Raw genomic sequence first — 20,607 nt, 5'->3', positions numbered from 1 at the left:
GGCCGCAGGCGTCTCGGCCACCGCCTCCCGGACGCCCGGGAAGCCGCCCCCTGCGCCGCCGCCGCACCGCCGCAGAGGGGTGGGGAAACGAACTCACCGGGCTCGGGTCGCGGACAAGAGGAGCCCCGGACGCCGGCTCTCGCCCTCCCCGAGGCTGCAAAGTTGTGGGCTCGGCCCCGCTGGCTCGCAGCCTCCTCACGCTTCGCTTCGGGGACTGGGCAGGTAGTGGGGATGCGGGGAGGAGGGAGCGGGCAGCTGCCGTCCTCCCACTTGGGCGCCAGCGAGTGGGGGCCAGGAGGCGGCGGGGATGGCAGCTGGGCACCCCTCAACCCCGCCACCCCTCCCTCCCCTCCTGGGGGCGGCGCTCCGGCCACCCCTCTCGGCATCGTCGTCTGGTCCCCCCCTTTTCCCCTGGAGTGGGCTGGGGCGCTCTGCCTGACTTCGGCCACCAACTGGGGGACCTGGATTCAGCGCTGATGTGGATGTGCTAGCCATCATCTGCTCCTTCCTTCCCCGCTCCCCACTCTCACGGAAGGAGGGCGGACTGGGGGGTTGAGAGCTCAGCTTGCCAGGGGCAGCACCCACAATGACCCCCGTTGTTGTGCACAGAGGCGTTGAGAGCCCCAACTCTGGAGCCCGGCTGCCTGGGTCTGAACATCCACCATCAACCGCTGTGTGAGCTTCAGATTCCAGTTTCCTCACCTGTAAAACAGAGATGTGAGGATTACATGACAATATATGTAAAGCGTTAAACAGGGCCTGCGCGTGGTAAGCACTATGTGAGTATTAGTTCATAATTACTGACACCGTTTGCTGGGCTCTTGTTATGCTGTTCTGTACCACGTACTGGGCTAAGCCGTTAGCATAAGACAGCTTTGTTAATCCGAGCAGCAGAAGCTCCATCATCCCCACTGCGTGGATGAGGAGGTTGAGGCACAGAGAAGCTAAGTCACACACCCAAGGTCAGACAGTGGGGAAGTGACAGAGCCTGGATTTGAATGGATGCATATTTTTTCAGCCTCTAGACACCCCAAATCACCCTGAGACCCGGGTGTGAGGGAGCTCTCCTTAGGGAGAAGGGAGGACAGAAGAAGGTTTCACCCAGACACAGAGCTAGGACCACAAGCTCATGCCTAGAGCCCCACCCCTGTCCCCCAGGGCCTATGTTCTTCCTCTTCCTGACTCCAGTGTTCTGAGGTGGGTACTGAGAGGCACCCACAGGGTGGGGACACCTGGCCAGTGCATTTCAGTGGGGATGGGGAGGAAGCAGAGAATGCTTTAGATACACTGCAGGAATAATGGTGTCCCCACTATCCCAATTTCCTGGGCTCTCACAGCTCACTCATCTGGCCTATTCCACTCCTCTGGGTGAAGGCTAAATTAATAAATAAATGTTTATTGCTTTCTCATCTGGTTGATTAAGACAAGGACAATCCCTTAAAGTGAGGACCATATGTTTATCAGCTCAGCCTATAGGTTTGAATCATCGGGTAGCGTCGTCTCTGTGTTTTGTCTGTGTTCATCAAATAAAAAGGGAGGCCAGGAAACCTTTTTATATTCTGAAAGGGTCTTACATGTAAGCAAAAGCATAGCTTGCTAAGGGGCTGGTCTCTGAGAATCTGGTGGCCCTGTGACTCCAGTGGGTACAGGGCAGACACAGGGAAGCACAAATGGCCTTTTTCCCTTAGAGCTGCTTTGTGCAGCCATCACGCTGTCTGGGCCCTTTCTGTAAGCTCTGCTGGCCCCCCTCCTCCCACTGGCTGGGGAGGGAGGGAGGCTGGAGTGTTGGGTTTGGGTTCTATTGATTGAAGATCTCCATTCCTTAAATACCTTGAGAGTCAAGCAGTATTTCTAATTTTACATCGCATATGGGTGTGTGGTGGGAAGGTGTGCGTCTGGATTTGTGTGTGTGTGAGGGGAGCGAGGGGGAGAGAGAGAAGATGTCAGTGGGGGAAGGGAGCATTGAGCCAGGGAAGAGTCTGGCTGTGGAAACGCAGATGGACAACAACAATTACTTATTTAAAAATATACTTTATCAATAGGAGAAGACATTACACTTCAGATCTCGAGTTAGCATCTCCTCAGTGACCCCACCTTGGCGTATTGAGGAAGAGGAAGTACAGCCAAATGTTATTTTGTTTTTCTAAAATTGGTGCTTATCCCTGACAAAAGCAATAGGGAAGCTCATCTGGAAACCTCACCTCGATTCTGGACCCATGGGAGTTGAGCAGACTAAGCAGGAACAACTTTACTGCTACTTACAGCTGTGGGACCTTGAGCAGGTCACTTAACCCCTCAGTCTTCTCACCCATAAATGGGATGAAGCTGTTACCTCGTGGTGATGATCAAAGGGGATAACGTAATGCAAGCACTTCCGTCCCGTCAGGAGACTGGACAGCGTTAGCCTCTTCTTTCCTCCTCCTATCTCTCTTCTGGGCCTTTATCTCTGCCCACAAGAACATCTTGCTTTTCCAGCTACAGTGAGAGCTCTCTATGTTGGAAATACTTTGGGGTCTCTTCCGTGTCTCCTAAAATGATTATCTGCCCAGCAGAGACACCGAGTAAAAGTGTATTGACTTAGGGGTTGATATCGGTCTCTCTCTTGAGAGGAAAAGCTATGTGCCGAGGTCTTTGAAATATCTGGTAAGGACACAGATGCCATCGATCTTGCATCCCGCCGCTACTCACCCCCCCCCCCCCCGTAGGCTCACCCTCCATAAACAGCATCAGAAAATAATTTATAAACTGCACTCTCCATTGCCCTTGTCGTATATTCATAGAGTTAAGCTCTGACTATACCCATGGGCGGGCCCAAGGGACCGGGAACACAGACAGGCATCTGATCACTGTCGAGCACTTTCCCAGAAATATGCGCCATAAATCTTGCTATTTGGTGCTATTATTTGAATAAAATGAATTCTCTCCCAAGTAGCTATCTTCCATTTTGCCTCAAAATGTTGTGAACCAAGAGAGGAGCTCAATGCAGCAAGCAGCTCCTCCTTTGGGTGGGGAACCCCACACACATGTGTATCTGGCCCTGCAACTCCCAGCTGTTTGGGCTGGAGAACATTCCAAGATGCAAGGGGTCACAACGAAGGAGGCTGTGAGGATTTTCTTTTTCTTTTTTTTTAAATTTTTTAATGTTTACTTATTTTTGAGAGACAGAGACAGAGCGTGAGCAGGGGAGAGGCAGAAAGAGAGGGAGACACAGACTCTGAGGCAGGCTCCAGGCTCTGGGCTAGCTGTCAGCACAGAGCCTGATGGGGGTGGGGGGGGCTCGAACTCACGAACCATGAGATCATGACTTGTGCCAAAATCAGACGTTTAACTGACTGAACCGCCCAGGCACCCCTGTGAGGGTTTTCTTCATTCTCATGCTCTTATATCATATTGATCAGGGTGAAGATAAACTGGGGTCTCCAGGTTAACTGGTGCCCTGAAATGAAGATTTTTAATAGACATCCTCAGACAGGATGCTCTTTGCTGCAAATAGCAAGTCATAGCCAGGGGCAACCACAAAGTGCTCCCCGAGTCTCAGAAGGCTTAGCGAGACGCCATCCCTGCCTGCCCGGATCCAAAAAACATGTTAAGTGTACATCTTTGTCTTGGCGAACCAGATACATGGAAATTGGATTATCACAGAATTTCTCTTTGGAGGTAGTAATGTACTTGGCCAACGATATCTTCATTTTAGCAATAACACATTACTTTGATGTCATAAAGTGTTCTTGCAGGTTATAGAGTACATCCACAAAATTAAAATTTTATTCTACGAGTCTCCCAACAGTAAGCTAGCTGGGACGAAAATTATTAAACCCATTTTTCTTATGAGGAAACTGAGTTCAGAGATTTGCTGCATGTTAATTTGCAAGCCTTGTCTATGTTTGATTTAAAACGTGACTCAACATGCAAGAATCTCTATGATACTTATCTTCTCTGGAACATCTCAAGTGCATAAAAGAAGCTGGAATATAACACACTCCCTTAGAATAAAAGACCTGAATGATCTTCCTTTATGTGAGGTATTTATGTAAAATTACATAAATAAAGTAAGGCAAAATAAGCCTGCAGCACATTAATCAAATGCTCTCAAGCACTCCACTGTTTGTGGTGCTGGAGAGGGTGTGTGGAAATAGCAGTCGGGATGCTCATCAGCAAAGCCTACCTGTCAAGGTAGGAACAGCAGGTCTGAATGTCACCCTTTGGGTGACAGGTAACCCCAGCAGCCTCCCCGGGGATTGATGCATGAGAGTGGAATTCTTGGCTTGGCTTGGCAGTGCCTCCTTTGGAGTGTGCAGGCTGTGGAAAAACAAATGTGATCTTTTACCAGTTAGCCATGGTTTCCAGGGACCAAGCAGGCAGTCCTGGTCCGGAAGCCTGTGCCCGTGGACCAGTGTGCAGCTTAGCCAAGGTGGTGGCAGCAAGATTAATTGGTGCTCTGGTCTTTGTGCAGGAGGCGGGGCGGGAGGGGGGCGAGGAGTGGAGGGGGAGAAAGAAGGGGTAGAGGAAAGGGAAAGAGGAGATAGGCAGAGGGGAGAAGAGGGGAAAAGAGAGGAAAGAAAAGAAGAGGGGCTGAGAGAGTGCACATTCCTCTGTCTGACACAACCTCACTTTACGTCTTCATGATGGAGGAGGCTCCGGGGTGCAGGGGGAGCTCCGCTGTCTCCATGGAGAGCGCTGCGAGCCCAGGTGTCCAGGATGGGAGGGAATGAGGCAGAAGGTTGATATCTCAATTAGAGGAGGAGGGAGGTGAGACCAGGAGAGGTGCTGTGGTGTCCTTGGCTGCTTTAAGACTCCCGATATGTGGTAATGGTCATAGAGAAGCAGGCAGCCCCAGCCTCACACCCTGGACCCCCCTGCCTCCGTCTCCACCAGTGCTCCAGCAAAGACGTCCCAGGGCCCATTGTGGGGCGATTGGAAAACAAAAAACAAAAAACGACCATGAGCTTTTGGTGTGAGATTTCAGCGTCCAACGGGCCTTGGCCTGAATCCCTGTTTTCCTATTTATGTGCTGTGTGACCTTGAGCACATTCCTTAGCCTCTCTGAGCCTCAAATTCCCTGTCCATTAACTTGCATTTTGTCGTCAGTGTTTCAGGACAAAGATCCCAACCCAGTAGGCCCAGTGCTTTCTCTTAAATAACCCCCAGCTACCAGACCACCTTGCTGCTGCCTAGCACTTACTGCCTCTATGATGATGTTGTTTGTGTTTCTATACTTGTTTACTGTTTCTTTTCATCTGATAGACTATAAACCCCCAAGGGCAGGGACTTACCCATCAGCTTTGCCTCTGTAGCTAGGACCCTGCACAGAGCCAGGTGCACAGTAGGTGCTCAGGAAATATTAGACTATATAAGAGAGAGTCTGGGGGACAAAGAGCATGAGGGACTGATGTGGGGTGTAGAAAATCTATACCTTAATTGTGGCTATAGTTACATGACTATAGGTTTACCGAAACTTATAGAACTGTACCTCTCAAAAGGGTGGATGTTACTATCTGTAATTATACCCTCAATATCTGACCTTTATTGTTATTCATTTGTTTTTATTCTTTAATGTTTTTTATTTATTTTTGAAAGACAGAGCGAGCAGGGGAGAGTCAGAGAGAGAGGGAGACAGAGAGTCCAAAGCAGGCTCCCGGCTCTGAGCTGTCAGCACAGAGCCCAATGTGGGGCTCGAACCCATGGACCATGAGGTCATGACCTGAGCTGAAGTCAGACGCCCAACCGACTGAGCCACCAGGTGACCCTATTTATTTTTATTTTAGAGATTGTGTGTGGGGAGAGTAGAAGTACAGAGAGAGAGAGAGAGAGGAGAGAGAGAGAGAGAGAGAATCCCAAACAGGCTTCATACTCAGCATGGAGCCCGATGCAGAGCTCCAACCCACGACCGTGGGATCATGACCTGAGCCAAAACCAAGAGTCAGACATTCAACTGACTGGGCCACCCAAGCACCCCCTGACCTTAAAAAAAAAAAGGATATAAGGAGTAAAGGATAAAGAGAATTCAACTGATTAAGATTCATATTTACTGATATTCGTTATGTGTCAGGCCGATAGGGACCCAAGTGCCTTTGCATTGGTTAACTCATTAAATCCTTGCAACAAGTCTGTCTCATGGAAGCCTGACTCTACATATTTTGTGGAGGGGAAGTAGAGACTCAGCGTGGTTATGAGATATGCCAAGATTGCAAAGCTTGCCGGCAGCAGAAATAAAGTGCAGGTCACGTGATTCCAATGCCCAAGTCTCCTCCAATGAGGTTTCCTCTGTCTCTCACACCTAAACCTTCACACTGACAGAAATACAGAGGCTATTTTCCTTATGGCAGAGTCATATATTATGCTGATGTTGACGATGTCTATCTCTTATACTTTGGCAGGAATTAGCCGGTGAAAATCTTTTCTTAGTGAAACACGGTGTAGAGAGGATAGGCTTTCATCTGGAGATCAGGGGTTGGGTGGGACGTGGCATCGAGCTAACATAAACAGGCCTGCAGGAGGGCATGGAGTGTGAGATGAGACCAGAAGATAAAAGGGAGCCAACGGAGAGGGTGGTCGAAGAGCAGTGAGGAGACAGTCTCGGGGTCGGGTGATCTGGGTCCAGATTTCAGTTCCACCAGTCACCTGTGCAGCATTGAGCTAGTCATTTGACCTTTCTGTGTCTCAGGTTCCTGATCTGTAAAACAGGGTTAATTATAATTCCCACCTCATAGGGTTGCTATGCAGGTTACGCTAGGTGACGTCTGCAAAGCACTTACAATAGTGGCTGGCATAGTAAGAATAAAATAAGTGATAGCTATTGCACCTAATCTTAATTGAAAACTGGTATAAGCCAAGATGGAAGTTTACTTCACTCTCACCTAAATGAAGTTTAAAGGAGCCAGTCCGTAGCTCATATGGACGTTTCATGATCGTAGGGGACCATAGGGGACCCAGATTCTTTCTATTGTGTTGTCCTATCATCCTATTGTCCCATCCTGCCTCATAGCCCAGAAAGGCTGCTTCTGTCCCAGCCACCATGTCCATATCCCAGCCACAAAAAGGGGACAAAGAGAAAAGACATACCGCTCTCTTCAAGGACATTTCCTAGAAGTTACACACAACACCAGCTGGAACTTAGTCACGTGGCCACACCTAGTTACAAATACCTATATAACCAGCTAAAATTTCTGAGTTGTATTGATAAAGAGGAAAAGGAAAATTAATTTGGGGGCCAACTTTGGAAATGTTCTGGGGATAAAGCTAAAGAACATTTTGATCAGACACTAAGTTCAAGGCCAAATTTCATCTTCTACTATGGAAAAGTTTAGACACTTCAAGTTATCCATCCCCCAAGACTCAGGACCAAGCAAGAGTTTCCTGGCACTGTCAGTCGCTAAAGATTCCTGTTTCTCAGGGCTCCTGGGTTGCTCAGTTGGTTGAGTGCCCAACTTCACCTCAGGTCCTGATCTCATGGTTCATGGGTTCAGTCTGTAGGTTTGAGCCCCACATCAGGCTCACTACTGTCAGCGTGGAGCCTGCTTTGGATCCTCTGTTTCCCTCTCTCTCTTCCCCTCCCCTGCTCTCTCTTTCTCTCTCAAAAATAATAAATATATTTTAAAACAGACTCCAGTTTCTCATTGGTCAAATGGGGCTCCTGCCTCTGCCTTTTCCCACGCTCCCACTGACCTTGCCTTTCTCTGGGAATTTCTCCTCATAGAAACAAGCCCAGGAAAATCCGCTCCGGCCTGATAAAGCCTTGACCTCAAATGAACACGGACAGTAGGTGCTACAGGCAGCTATGGTCAGTGTTCTAGGCCATCTGGCCAGCTCAGCAAGCAGGACATCTGGCCCTGGATGAAATAGAGAGGAGAGACAGGACGGATGCACTTTAAATATTTTTTATTTTAAAAAACCATATGAGTGGGGCGCCTAGATGGTTCAGTCAGTTAAGCATCCAACTCTTGATTTTGGCTCAAGTCATGATCTCTCTGTTCATGGGATCAAGCCCCATGTCAGGCTCTGTGCTGACAGAACTGATTCTGCTTAGGATTTTCTCTTTCTCCTTCTCTCGCTGACCCTTCCCCACCCTTAAGCACATGCCCTCCCTCTCTCTCAAAATAAATAAACAGACTTAAGAAAAACCATATGAGTAATATTTTTTGTATGAAAATTTTAAGTTTTAAAAATAAATCAGAAATCCTTTGATCCCAAACCTAAAGATAATGATCCTTAATATTCTGTATGTGTCTTTCCATCTTCTCTTTATTCAGATTTTTTTCCTTTTAAATAGAAATTTGGGCTCACATCTTCATCGTGTTTTATAACCAGCATTTAAAATCCCACCATAGTGGGGCGTCTGGGTGGCTCATTGGGTTGGGCATCTGACTCTTGGTTTCGGCTCAGGTCATGATCTGAGGTTTCGAGTTTGAGCCCCACATCAGGCTCTGCGCTGGTGGCGTGGAGCCTGCTCGGGATTCTCTCTCTCCCCCTTGCTCTCTGCCCCTCTCCTGCTCAGGCTGTCACTGCCTCTCTCAAAATAAATAAATACACTTACATAAATAAAACTCATAAATACACTTCCTCAATATCATTTTTAACAGACGACTTGATTGCTTCTCTTACAGAAGGGACACAGTTTAGTAGGGATACACCAGCATTTGGCTTTGAACTTAGTGTCTGGTCAAAATATGCTCTTCAGCTTCATCTTTGGTCTTGGTCTTTGAAAGGCTGAATAGCTTAAGTTCAGACTTCAGTGTCACTTCTGAGTTCCCTGGACTTGTGCACGATCCACGATCCCACGACCATATTACATAATCTTTGTATCCAAGAAACGTAATAACCTCTACTATACACACATGGCATGTCATTTGGATTTACTGTTAATAATTAGTTTCAAATATAGATAACCTTCTAGATGTAGCTTGTAACGAATCTCTTCTTTCACGCTTTAGTTGTTGAAATCCTATCTGCCAGTGAAAGCTTAAACATATATTTATTATTACAAGAATGAAATACTGTATTGCTTATGACAGTTATAAACCTTGTTCCTTTTATGTTAAAAAAATTTCAAGTGTTAAATACAGAAGGAGACATTGAAAACTAATGCAAATGTTGAGATGAATGTTGGCCAGATACTTTCCAGAGATACTTTTTGAGGCAACAACAATAAACCATTGAAATAATAACAGGAAGAAGAATAATGGAAATTAGATTAAGTAACAGTTCTAATCTTTGTAGAATTGTTTGGGATACTAGTATTTGTAACACCAAACAAAATAATCTTTAAAAACATCAATTTTTTAGTTACTGCATCTACTTAGGCCATAAAGCTTTAATTAAAAAAGCCCAATTGTGAATATCTTTACAATTCATCTTGTAAAGATAGACTAAAAACAGAATGTTAACTGACTTCCCAATTTCATAAGGAAGAAAACCTCTACCATATGTAACAATATCCATGGTGCCTCCTATTGGACCCAATGTGGAGAGGAATATAAAGAATATGAAGAGAAGAAGAAATTATTGGAAAAAGTGAGGATCACGCTCCTCCATCATCATCAGCCCAAAGGAAGCACTGATTTATGAACATAAAAACCGTCATAAGATACAGTAGGGAAGAAGCCAGAAGCTACTGGTGCAAAGAGAGTGTTGTTCTGCCTTGTCACGTGAAATCGTGCAGCGCTGACAATTCAATCCATTAATAATGAAGTTGTCATCCGGAGTAGTCTCTGATAAAATGTTGGATGTACTCCTTTATCAAAGACAGTCGCTCCATGAAGGTGATAGTGGGCATTGGCCTGGACTTGGGCTGAGTCCCGATTTAACACTTGGCCCCCTGGCATTCAGCCAAAGTGTGTCTTGAGCCCATCTCTAACTTTAGATGATTTCCAACTTCTCACTATTATTAGCAACATAGCAATGAATGTCCTAGCACAAACAACTCCATGGGGCTCTATGATTATTTCCTTGGCTGAGTTCCTGGTAGTAGAGTGACTGGATCAAAAGGATCCCTATTGCCAAACTACCTTCCAGAAAGTTTGCACCCACTTGTCTCCCACACGAGGAGCGGAGTAGGGAGAGATCGCATCCTGGCGCCTCCTCAGCTATGGATCAGCCAGGGCACCTGCATTTGCAACCCCCCACGGCGGCTGGCAGTTGGGTGATTGAGAGTAATGTCCTTCAGACGGCTCCAAACCCTTCTGGACCCCATCATTGTGATTATAGCTGTAATTCGTTTGCTGTTTATCTTCTCTCTGGCATTATGGTAGACTCCTTAGGTACTTTAGGGACTTTTTGGATCACAACGATCATGAAGAGTAAATGTTACTGGCCTAAATTTATAGATGAGAAAACTGAAGCTCAAGGGTTGGGTGGCCCTGCTCCTAACCCTGATGGAAGTTTCCAGAAGCCTGACTAAGCAATAATCGGAAAGCCTCTTGTAGGTAAATGAAGACTGTAAGGTCCAGTCCCCATGACCCCAGCTGTTCAAGCCTGGGGGAACTAGAGGGGTCCCCAAGTTCTTTTAGCTGCATGCATTTCCAGTCAGGGCTTGCAGGTGGATGAAAGACAGAAGGCGGTGCTTACTGAACCCCGCCTCTGCTCTGGGCTTGGCTGCATGCTAGGTGCCTCACATGCATTCGTGTCCAGGGCTCTTTGGTTTTTGTGGGAGAAACTGCGTCCGAGTGTCTGTCTTCCCCAAGTGCGCTGCCCCTCTGACTGTTGTACGTGTTTGTGTGTGTGTGTGTGTGTGTGTGTGTGTGTGTGTGTGTGGTAACCAACTCTAACAGTGCCGAGAGCAGGTCAAGATTGTCGGCCACTGAGTCCTCCACCACACCAGGTTGACAGTGGACCACTTGGGGGGAAAGGGTAAATAGTGACCACGTGCCAAGGACTTGCTATACATTATCTCATGTGGGTCTCAAACTATCTGGTGTGAGATGATCCACATCTTGCCCCGGTGGAACCAGAGGCTTAGGAAAATGTTCCAGAGCTCACAGCTAGTAAATGGCTAAGGACCCAAATAATCCAGGGCAGATGCACATACTTTCACTGATCCAGAGAGGAAAGCATACTTCAACATATTTCTATAACTCTTGTAAGAGCCCAGAGCCTTGAAAAAGAAACAAGGAGCTTTCAGAATCCCCACAGGAGCAGGAAGGCCGTTGTTTCCGAGGCCTTGAAGAGGAAGAATGAATGCACTGACCCTGAGCCGAGGGGGACACACGAGGGTGGACGAGAGGGACACACCAGGCCTCGGGCAGGTGCTGCACGTGGACCTTCTAGCCTGGAGCAGAACCGCCTGGGCTGCGGGGCAGGGGAGGGGGGCGGTGGAAGAGGGGCGTTGTCCTCGTACATGAGGACCTGCCTCCTCCTTCCTTCCCTTTTCCGCTTCTGGAACTCGGGAAGTGAGACCTGAAAGCCTCAAGGGGGTGAGGAAGGAGCCAGCCTGCCCTCCTTGCGGGCATCCTTCAGCAGATACATGCACAGCACCTGAGCAAGTTACTTAACCTCTCTGAGCCTCAATTTAAATCACAGAATGTGGGCACGGTCATTGTCCTTCATCAGTGGTTGTTAAGATTAATGAGCAAAGGCTTCTGCCCCGTTGCTGCCTCAGTCAGAAGCCAGCCCCCGACTCACCGTCCCCAGTCTCCATCGATGCAGGGAGCCTGCCCTGGGCAGAGTCCTGGGACCCCTGGAGCTCCAAGGACCCAATGGGATGTTCCAGACCCTGCTCTAGGCCATGTAGACTGAATACTCATTCTAGGCTTCAGATCTTTGCATGCGCTGTGGTCCGCCCTGGAAAACACTCCCTGCCCCTGTGTCTGCCTTATTGTACTCACACTTCATGCTTCACATAGCTGTCACCTTCTCCAGGAAACCGTCCCTAGACCTCCAAGTCCAGCTGACATGTGTCCTACCGCCATATCACAAGTTTTAATGGCCTGGTTGAATGTCCTCCATTGGACTGTGAGCTCAGGAAGGGCGGGGACTAAGTTCTGCCCATGTTGTACCCACAGTGCCCAGTGGATAGATCCTCAAGGTAGATGTTCAGGACATGTGCACAGAATAGCAGAATCGCAGGAAGGATGAATGGATGCTTGCGGGGACTGGATGGAGAACCTGTGGGAGGCAGACCACGATAGACTCTCTGAACCAGGAGCTCCCAAACAGGAAAGAGGGAAGGACCTGAATGATCATGGTATCAGGAATCTTGTCTTTTATTCTCTCTGGCAAAAGAAGATACATCTAAGCTTGCTCTGTCCAGTTGTTCAGGTTCTGTACTTTACAATTCCAGGGGCATGTTTTTCACATTTCATAGATCTGTATATTGCAGCACTTTTCCAGCAGATGGCAGTAAAGTATCTTAAATTAAGTACACTTTTTACTGTTGGTACAAATGCACTGTTTGGGCAGACATCCAGGTGCGTCTGTCTACCAGCCCTCCAATCTGCTGAGAAATTGCCTGACACCCTCTCTCAGCCTTGTCCCTCTTCCCCTTTGCTTCAGTTGGCCTGGGAACTTCAGCAGAACTTCTGACATTGGAGTCAGAGATCCCCACGCTCATCCCTTGTTCCGAGGAAGGTAACGTTTGTGGTTCGAACCCTTGGGTTCAAGCCCCAGCCGCTGCATTTCCTAGTGAGTGATCTGGGGCAAGTGACCTTGTGGTTCTGGGACCTAGCTCTCTCTTGGGCGAAGAAGGCAGTAACATCACTGCCCCTGAGGCTGTGAAGAACAAATGCTACCCTGAAGGTGCCCCCCCCCCCCGGCTGTAACGCACCTCTGCCCAGGAGTATCCAGCATGAATAAAGTGCGGGACTCTCTGCACTACCCAGGGAGGATATATGGGGGCAGGAAGGGGGGTGTGTATGTCACAAACCATGTGACTCTTGTCTTGTCACTCTCCCTGCCGGGGTGTTCTTCTAGGGAATCCCTTTCCCAGTCTCCGCCACCACTCCATCCCCCCTTCAGCAGCTTTGGCCACCCTGTAGTCCCTGCTCCAAACTCCTTAGTAGAGTACAGTCAATTGGCCAGTGAACAAATGTTTATTGAGCACCTACTCTGGACTGGGCTCTGTGCCAGTCTCTAGCTTCGACTTGCTTACGGTCCCATGGCGGGCAATAAAATTAGTATAGTTGCCATCTTGTTTCTGAGTCATCAGATCCCATCCCATTTCTCTGGGACTCCACGAAGAGAGAATCCTTGCTCAGTCTCACCTTGTCTAGTTCTTAGGCCACTTAATGACTGGACTCTGTAAATAGCATTTTGACTTCTACCACCACAAATATCCCTCAAGGTCCAGACTAAGAGAGGCTTAGCTGGGGTCTTCCCTGCCCTTCTCATACTGGGGCAAGTTTCAGGAAGCAGCAAACAAACTCACCGTGGGCTTCACCCCAGTTTGGTTTGGTGGTGAAGAGACAAGAAACCCAAAGTAGGTGTGGCTTCGATGAGAGACACGCATTGCTCTCACATGTAGATGAAGTCTAGGGGCAGGCAGTCCAGAGCTCAGACGGTCATCGTACGCTGTCAGGAACGACTCAGGCTCTTTCCAGTACCCTGTTCTGTCATCTCTCAGAGGTGGTCCTCATCCTCATGGTAGAGGTAGCATCTCAGGGTGGCAAAGCCCTTCCTTTATGATATCTGGACTCAGTCCCCTTTTATAACATTTCCCTACCATTCTTAGCATGCGGCTTCCACTTCATGGTCTAAAATGGCTGCTTGAACTCCAGCCATCAACTCAACATTCCACCAGTGGGAATTAGGAAACACAACTGAGCAAGGACATACCCTCTCTGCCTAAGGACACTCTGGGAAGTTATTCATGATACTTCCATTTATTTCCCATTGGTTAGAACTCAGTCACATGATCATATCTAGATGCAAAGAAGGTTAGGAAATAGTCCTTATTTCAGATGCGTCCAATTCCTAAGGGAGAAAAAGAGCATGATTATTGAGGAACCCTAAGAATTCTCTAGCACATCTTGCCCGTGAAGTACCATCTCCTGCCTACAGGAGGTCCCTGGCATAGATTAACCGGGACAATAGCTCAACAACCATAACTCTAGGATCACAGAACAAGAATAGCAGAAAGAAAGTAACCATATAACTTCCTCTCTGTGTATAAATAACAGTTATACATCCTGTTGCCAACATTCAGCCCTGCAAACCCCCCAGCTCCCAGCTACCCAGTCCTGTTCCTGCAGGTTCAGCATTAGCATCCCTTCCCCCACCCCGGAGACAAGCTCTCCTATGCACCTGCCACTGCCCCTCTTCCCTTCTAAGAGTGAAATCTGGCTGAAGTGAAGGTGTGGGGAGCAGTGAGGGGGAGGCCCTGTGACAGCGCAGGAGCGGTGGCGGTTGCCTTGGTGAGTTGGGCAGAGGTTTCTAGAATGCTGCTAAATGTGTTTTCCTGACCCGCCACCACCTTCACTTTCTTGCTTAGGAGAACTTCTTGGGAGCCTAGGCCCCCTGGTCCCACCTTGTTATCCCCCCCACTTTAAATACTCACCTGCCCACTGATGACCTCTTGCTGTAAGAAGGGTCTCTCAAGCCCCCAGACACCCCGGGGCGAGGGATGGGGAACAGGACATTAACGCTGCTTTCCCTGGACCCTCCTGCCAGCCCTGTGGTTTAGGAACTCATCCCCATCTGACAGATCCAACCTCTGGGCCTGAGGGCCACTAGGCGGTGGCCCTGGTCAGCCTGCGCACGATGGGAGCCCTGAGACTTTCACCAGCTCTCTGAGTCCCAAACCACGCCATCTTCGGCATCAGTGTGAGCTATGCGTCCCAGGCAGGGCTCTGGTGGCAAAATTTCAAGCAGGCTGTCAGATGCATTCACTCTACTGACTGTCCCCGCCAGCTCTTTAGGGAGAAGTCTGAAGCAAGGAGAGAAAACGACAAAGCCAGGCTGGAAATGCTTGGTATATGGTTTGGGCAGTCACTAGACACACACAGACTGCTGTGGGTACCCCTGCCTGCTCCCCTTGCCTGTCTGCCTCACGCTCCCCAGCAGCTTCCCTGCACCCCAATCCCTGACATCCAGGGACACAGGCTCTGCCCCTCGTCAGTCTCTCCAGACCCAGAAAAACCACCAATCCGCTCAGAGAAGGAAGCCACATACTCTTGCATTCAGCTCTCCCTCTTCCCCATGGGCAAGCCGTCCTCCCTCCCTACATCTCAGTCCCAAGGCTGCTGGATCAGGAATGTGCCTGGAACCTTCCAGAAGGCCCAGTAGGGAAGGCACCCTCTCCCCTCCACCAGAGCCAGCTCTGCAGACAGTCAGGCCTGTCCTCGCCACGCTTCCCTGCCCCGCACAGCCGTGCAGCGCCCCCTCCCGGAGGCAGTTAGGGGTGGAGGCCATCTCAGCCCACACACATCTCGGAGAACCAGAAAACCGACTTGGGACCAGGAGCTGGAGATTTTTGTTTGTTTGTTTGTTTGTTTTATTTTAAGATTTTATTTTTAAGTAATCTCTAGGCCGAATGTGGGGCTAAAACTCACAAAAACCCCGAAATCAAGAGTCCCATGCTCCACTCATTGAGCCAGCCAGGACCCCAAGAGCTGGAGGCTCTGCTAGTTTGTCTGCCTCCTTCCACATGTAGATACTCTTACTCGTGCACATGCGTGTACTCAGACACTCACAAACAGACCTGCACACACACACGTGCACGGGAGCCTTAGTTTAAACTCTTCTAAGGCAGTATACACTTGTGTTTCAGAGTCTGAGCTCTGAAGTCAGATACGAATGTTGCTTTTATATGCTGCGTTGTGGTTTTTACACAATGACTTCTCATTCTCAGAGGGCAATATATGAAATTAGAGCCACACATGGATGTAAGTAAGGTCTTCCTCCTCCTCGCTGCTCCCAGTCCCTTGTTCCTCTCCCCAGGGACGGCCGTCCCTTGTGTCCCCTTCCAGGGTTCTTTACAGATGAGAGCCGCTAAGGGTGTGCGCTCACATGCACATGTACACACACACACACACACACACACACACACACACACACACGTATACACGGTAGCCCACGGGCACGCCGCTCTGCACTCTGCATGATTTTGTTTGTGCAAATGTACCACTTGGGCTAGCCGCAGTGCCGGGTGCGTCTGTCTACCGGCCCTCCAAGCTGCTAGGCTGCCCAGCACCCTCTCCTAGCCCAGTTGCTGTATCTGGTAATTGCTCACGTTCAAGAACGCGCAGAACACCTCAGCCTTTTTAATAGGGCCATGGTGTCCCATCTTGCAGATACACCATGATTTCTTTGATGCACCTTACTGGGTGAGCATTGACTGTTTCCAGCTGTTACCCACAGTTCATATTTTTAAATTTATTTACTTATTTTGAGAGAAAGAGAGAGCGAGCACAAGCAAGAGAGGAGCAGAGAGAGGGAGAAAGAGAATCACAAGCAGGCTCCATGCAGTCAGCATGGAGCCCAATGTGGGGCCCGAAATCACAAACCATGAGATCATGACCTGAGCCGAAACCAAGAGTTAGACGCTTAACCGACTGAGCCATCCAGGCGCCCCTCTTTTTTTCTACACATTTAGTTATTTACGTACTCCTTACACCCAATGTGGGGCTCAAACTCACAACCCCAAGATGAAGAGTGTCACGCTCTTCCAGTTGAGCCAGTCAGGTGTCCCTGTTACCTACGGGCTACAGTTCCTTAGTGAGTGCCCGCCTGTTCACTTCAGCCCCAGTGGTGTGTGTGTCCTCCAGAACCGGGTATGGAGGAAGTGTAAGAGTTGCCATGGGAAGGCAACTGAGCGGCCACTTTGCTGTGGAGAGCTGCGAGCACTGACAACCCCCACCTGCAAACCTGGGATGACCCGAGCCATTTGAAAAGCACCAGCGGCCATTTTATTGCAGGTCAGATAACAGATCCAGGCGCCACCAGGACTGACGACCCCCACTCTTAATCTGGACTGTCTCAAACTGGAATGCCTCACCATGGAATTCCAGCGTCCCCCTCCCCACCGAAGTGGAAGCCAATTGAATCCTGCCACCGTCCAAAGATGCCCCTACTTGGCTATGGGCCCACCTGAGCTCAAACCCGGAACGCTGCACCCATAAAACACCTTGCTCTCCCATATCAGGCGCAACTTCCCTGACTCCCTGCTCCAGAGTCACGGAACCTCGCCCGGGAATTGCAGACTCCAATAAAGGCCTTCTTGGCTCCATAACGTGGTCTCTTTGTCCTCCCATCTCTGCCATCTATTAAACCTTACAGGAGGGACCCAGCCTCTTGTACCTCACTTCCTGAATCTGTAGGTGACAGTAGTCAGAGCACCGACCTTACCACCTGAGGACCAAATGAACTCGGCATGCTGAGTGCCTAGCACAGCATCTGGCTCGGGGAACCAGAAGTGTTAGCTCCTGAGAGGGGAGGGTAGGAATGGGGTGAGTAGGGGCCAGCTGCCCCCCAGGAGGCTGCCCCTCGCCTCACCTCAAGGCCACGGCCTTAGATGGCAGTGGCCTCAGCCTGGGAAGTCCCCTGCCCTGGCGATGGGGTGGGGATGGTCAGGGAGATTCATCCTTGCGTGCCACTGGGAGTAAAGAGGGCAGGGAGCCATGGGTGGTGGGGGCCCAGCTGCTGCCCTGGAGCCAGAGCGAGGGGAGGCCTGGCTCTCCTGCTGAGTCATTCCCACCGGAGCTTCAGAGCAGGGGGGCAGGCCTGCTGCAAGAGAGAGTAAGAGAGAGAGCGAGAGCTCTATCGTGGTAAGAGCCCTCAGGCGCGGGCGCATGCGCACACATACACACACTCACACACACACCCCTCCCGTCTTAAGGAAAAGGAGCCCCTCCCAGCAGAGAGAGGCTTTGTTTCTCACTACATGTAAAAGCCACGGAGACAAAGGAAAGCAGCTCCTAGAGCCCCTGGCCCTCAGTGGCCATTGCTCCACCCCTCTCTCTGTCCTCACCCCATTTCTACCAGCCCTCTCCTCCATCCTACAGGCCCCAGCCCCTAGGGCGACTAGCTATCCTGGATGGCCCAGGATGAGGGACAAACTGGTCGCCCTACTTGCTCATCTCCACTTCCCCTCCTCATCCTGCACCTGTCCCCTGGCCCTGGGGTTACCTGCAAATCACACCTCTCGGAGGAGAGATGCCTTCCTGCCGCTGAGGTGGTGTTCCGATGTAACAGATTTTGTGAGACCTGTCCCAGGCTCTGGGGCACGGAAATGAATGAGGCTGGGGCCCTGGCTCCGGAGGGACTCACACTGCGTGGGTGAGGAGGCTAAGGATGGAGTCCTTCCCGAAGGGCCCGTAGGAGCTGGGCCCCCGGGGGGCAGGGCTGTCTAGAACCAGCAGGGTCTGGCTCAGACGGTGGGCTGGGTGGAGGACCTAATGCATCCTTCCACTGAAAGTTACTCTTTGTTTAGTACAAAATCCCCAAACCCAACTATTGTCTAACCCCTGGCTCTACAGGCTTCCAGACACATTTCTATTCATGTGGAGCTGCTTTATGGAAACGTCTGAATATGACAGGATCCAAACAGGAATCGCGTCTGCTTTGTCTCTCTAACCACAGCCTTCAACATGTTTCGTTAAATCTTTTCTGGTCCTGAACAGTATTCCAGGCAGATTCCTAGTTTCCTGATCAGATTTCTGTTTGTTTTGATTATTAAAAACCCAGGTTCATCCAGTCCAATTTAAAAATGTAAGCTTCAGGGCTCCTGAGTGACTCAGTTGGTTAAGATCTGACTTTGGTTCTGGTCCTGATCTCATAGTTGGTGAGTCGGAGCCCCCATCGGGTTCTGTGTTGACAGCAGGAGGCCTGCTTTGGATCCTCTGTCTCCCTCTCTCTTCTTTTCTTTCACTTGTGCTTTTTCTTGTTCTCAAAAATAAGGGGGGCACCTGGGTGGCTCAGTCAGTTGAGCATCTGACTTTGGCTCAGGTCATGATCTGAGGTTCATGGGTTCGAGCCCCATGTCCGGCTCTGTGCTGACAGCTCAGAGCCTGGAGCCTCTTTCAGATTCTGTGTCTCTTTCTCTCTCTGCCCCTCCCCTGTTCATGTTCTGTCTCTGTCTCTCAAAAATAAACAAATGTAAAAAATTTTTTTAAATAAACATTGAAAAACTAAAAATTGAGTACCATATGCAAATCTAGGGTGATTCTCCTCCCTTGCCCCCAGCGCCAAGCAAGGCTAACAATGAGGGGTCCCAGACTTTGAGGTTGGGGTGTGATTGGGGGGTGAGAGCTGGAGGGGGGCCAGCAACAGGTCTTGTTTTCTTGGCCAAGACTCCCTGACGATCACTTCTTCCTGGGGACAGGCTCCAGAGGGGGGTGCAGCCGAGTTGTCTGGGGAGAGGCCCCTCTGCCTGCACTTTCCCCAACACACCCTGTCATCTCCAGCCCCTGGAGGCTCACCTCTGGAATTCCTCCCCAGCTTTGCCTCCCGCCCCCCACACAGGAAACTCCTGCACCTTTGCCTGGCCAGCAGGGAAGGGGGGGGTCCCTACACTGCCCCCCCCTCCACTCTGCTCCTCTGTCCATTCTCTTCCCAGGAGGCCCGTGGGTGGGCACCCAGCTGAGACATGGGGTGCCAGCTCTCCTGTCACAGGTACCCTACTCAGGGAGTAATCTCTAGCAACCCCCCCTGCACTCCCAGAAAGTGGAAGAGGAACACCCCCACCGCCAGCACTCCTGCCCCAGCCTGGGGTCATGTGACTTATGAAGTCACACAAAGCCCCAGGACCAGCAGTGCCCCCCACCCCATGCTTGGTCTAATGCTCTGCTGTCTTGAAATTCTTTGTAACTTTTGAACAAGGAGATGCCCATTTTCATCAAGAATTAGGGGGCTGGTCCCACCTGGGGCTGAGGGCTCTGACCATCCTCATGTGTTGGCAGGAAGGAGGGAGGCATGGAGGCTCCAGTTGGAGTAGCAGGGCTGGCTCTGGAGCCTGTAAATGCCCCGGGGAGTGCCCCATGCCTCACTGCTCCCACCTCTCTTCTGAGAGTGCCAGCCCTTCCCCCACCCTTCAGTCTCAGCCGCCATCTCCCAGGCACATAGGATCTGAACTAATCAACATCCTGTTAGGGATACAAACATCCATCACCTCACACCCATTACCCAAATCACAAATTGAAATGATTCAGATTAAGTGCCTTTTTTTTACAACAATGAAATCATGTTGCATATATTGTTTTATAGCCTGCTTTTTCTGCTTCACAACACACTGTAAATATGGAGAAAGTGTTCCTCTACCATCTGATTTTCAGCATCTGTCTTAGTTAAATGCTGCTGTGTAACAAGCCACCAAAAACCCAGTGGCTCAAATCAACCACGAGTTACTGTTTCTTATTATCCGACAGGTTAGCCAGGCAGTTCTCCTGACCACCCACAAGAGACAGAGCCTAGAAAGAAAAACTTCCCACTGGTGTGACCTTGGCCAAGGTACCGACCCTCAGTTCCCCTTCCATGAAGTGTTCTAGATAAGAACCTCAATGTCTCCCTTACCTGAGATATTTGGAAGATGAAATGAGAACTGTAAAGAATAGGTTCGGCCACGTAGGGTCATCACGAAGATTAAGCAAGTTGACGTGGCTGAGGTCTAACAACGGTTAGCGGCCATCATAGGCCAGTGAGGGAACCGCTGGGGCTGGGAAGGGGCTTGTTCCCCAGCTCATC

General features: G+C 49.8%; 2 protein-coding genes across 7 annotated transcripts in view; one reads left to right on the top strand and one right to left on the bottom strand.

Annotated features, from left to right (window-relative positions):
- Nucleotides 1-724, bottom strand: part of ZDHHC22 (zinc finger DHHC-type containing 22) — a 7,316-nt gene extending 6,592 nt beyond the window's left edge. The window contains exon 1 of one of the 2 annotated variants that reach the window (XM_029950846.1): nucleotides 703-724. The gene's annotated coding sequence lies outside the window, so the exon portion shown is untranslated. Of the gene's footprint in view, nucleotides 1-97; nucleotides 334-702 lie in introns of those variants that run through there. The other variant, XM_029950845.1, reaches the window with a different exon arrangement.
- Nucleotides 1-20,607, top strand: part of TMEM63C (transmembrane protein 63C) — a 128,324-nt gene that overhangs the window by 25,254 nt on the left and 82,463 nt on the right. The window lies entirely within an intron of this gene.

This window comes from Suricata suricatta, chromosome 9 (assembly GCF_006229205.1).
Source record: "Suricata suricatta isolate VVHF042 chromosome 9, meerkat_22Aug2017_6uvM2_HiC, whole genome shotgun sequence".
Classification (NCBI taxonomy): domain Eukaryota; kingdom Metazoa; phylum Chordata; class Mammalia; order Carnivora; family Herpestidae; genus Suricata; species Suricata suricatta.
The sequence above is the reverse complement of the archived record's forward strand: the minus strand, read 5'-3'. Positions and strand labels throughout refer to the sequence as shown.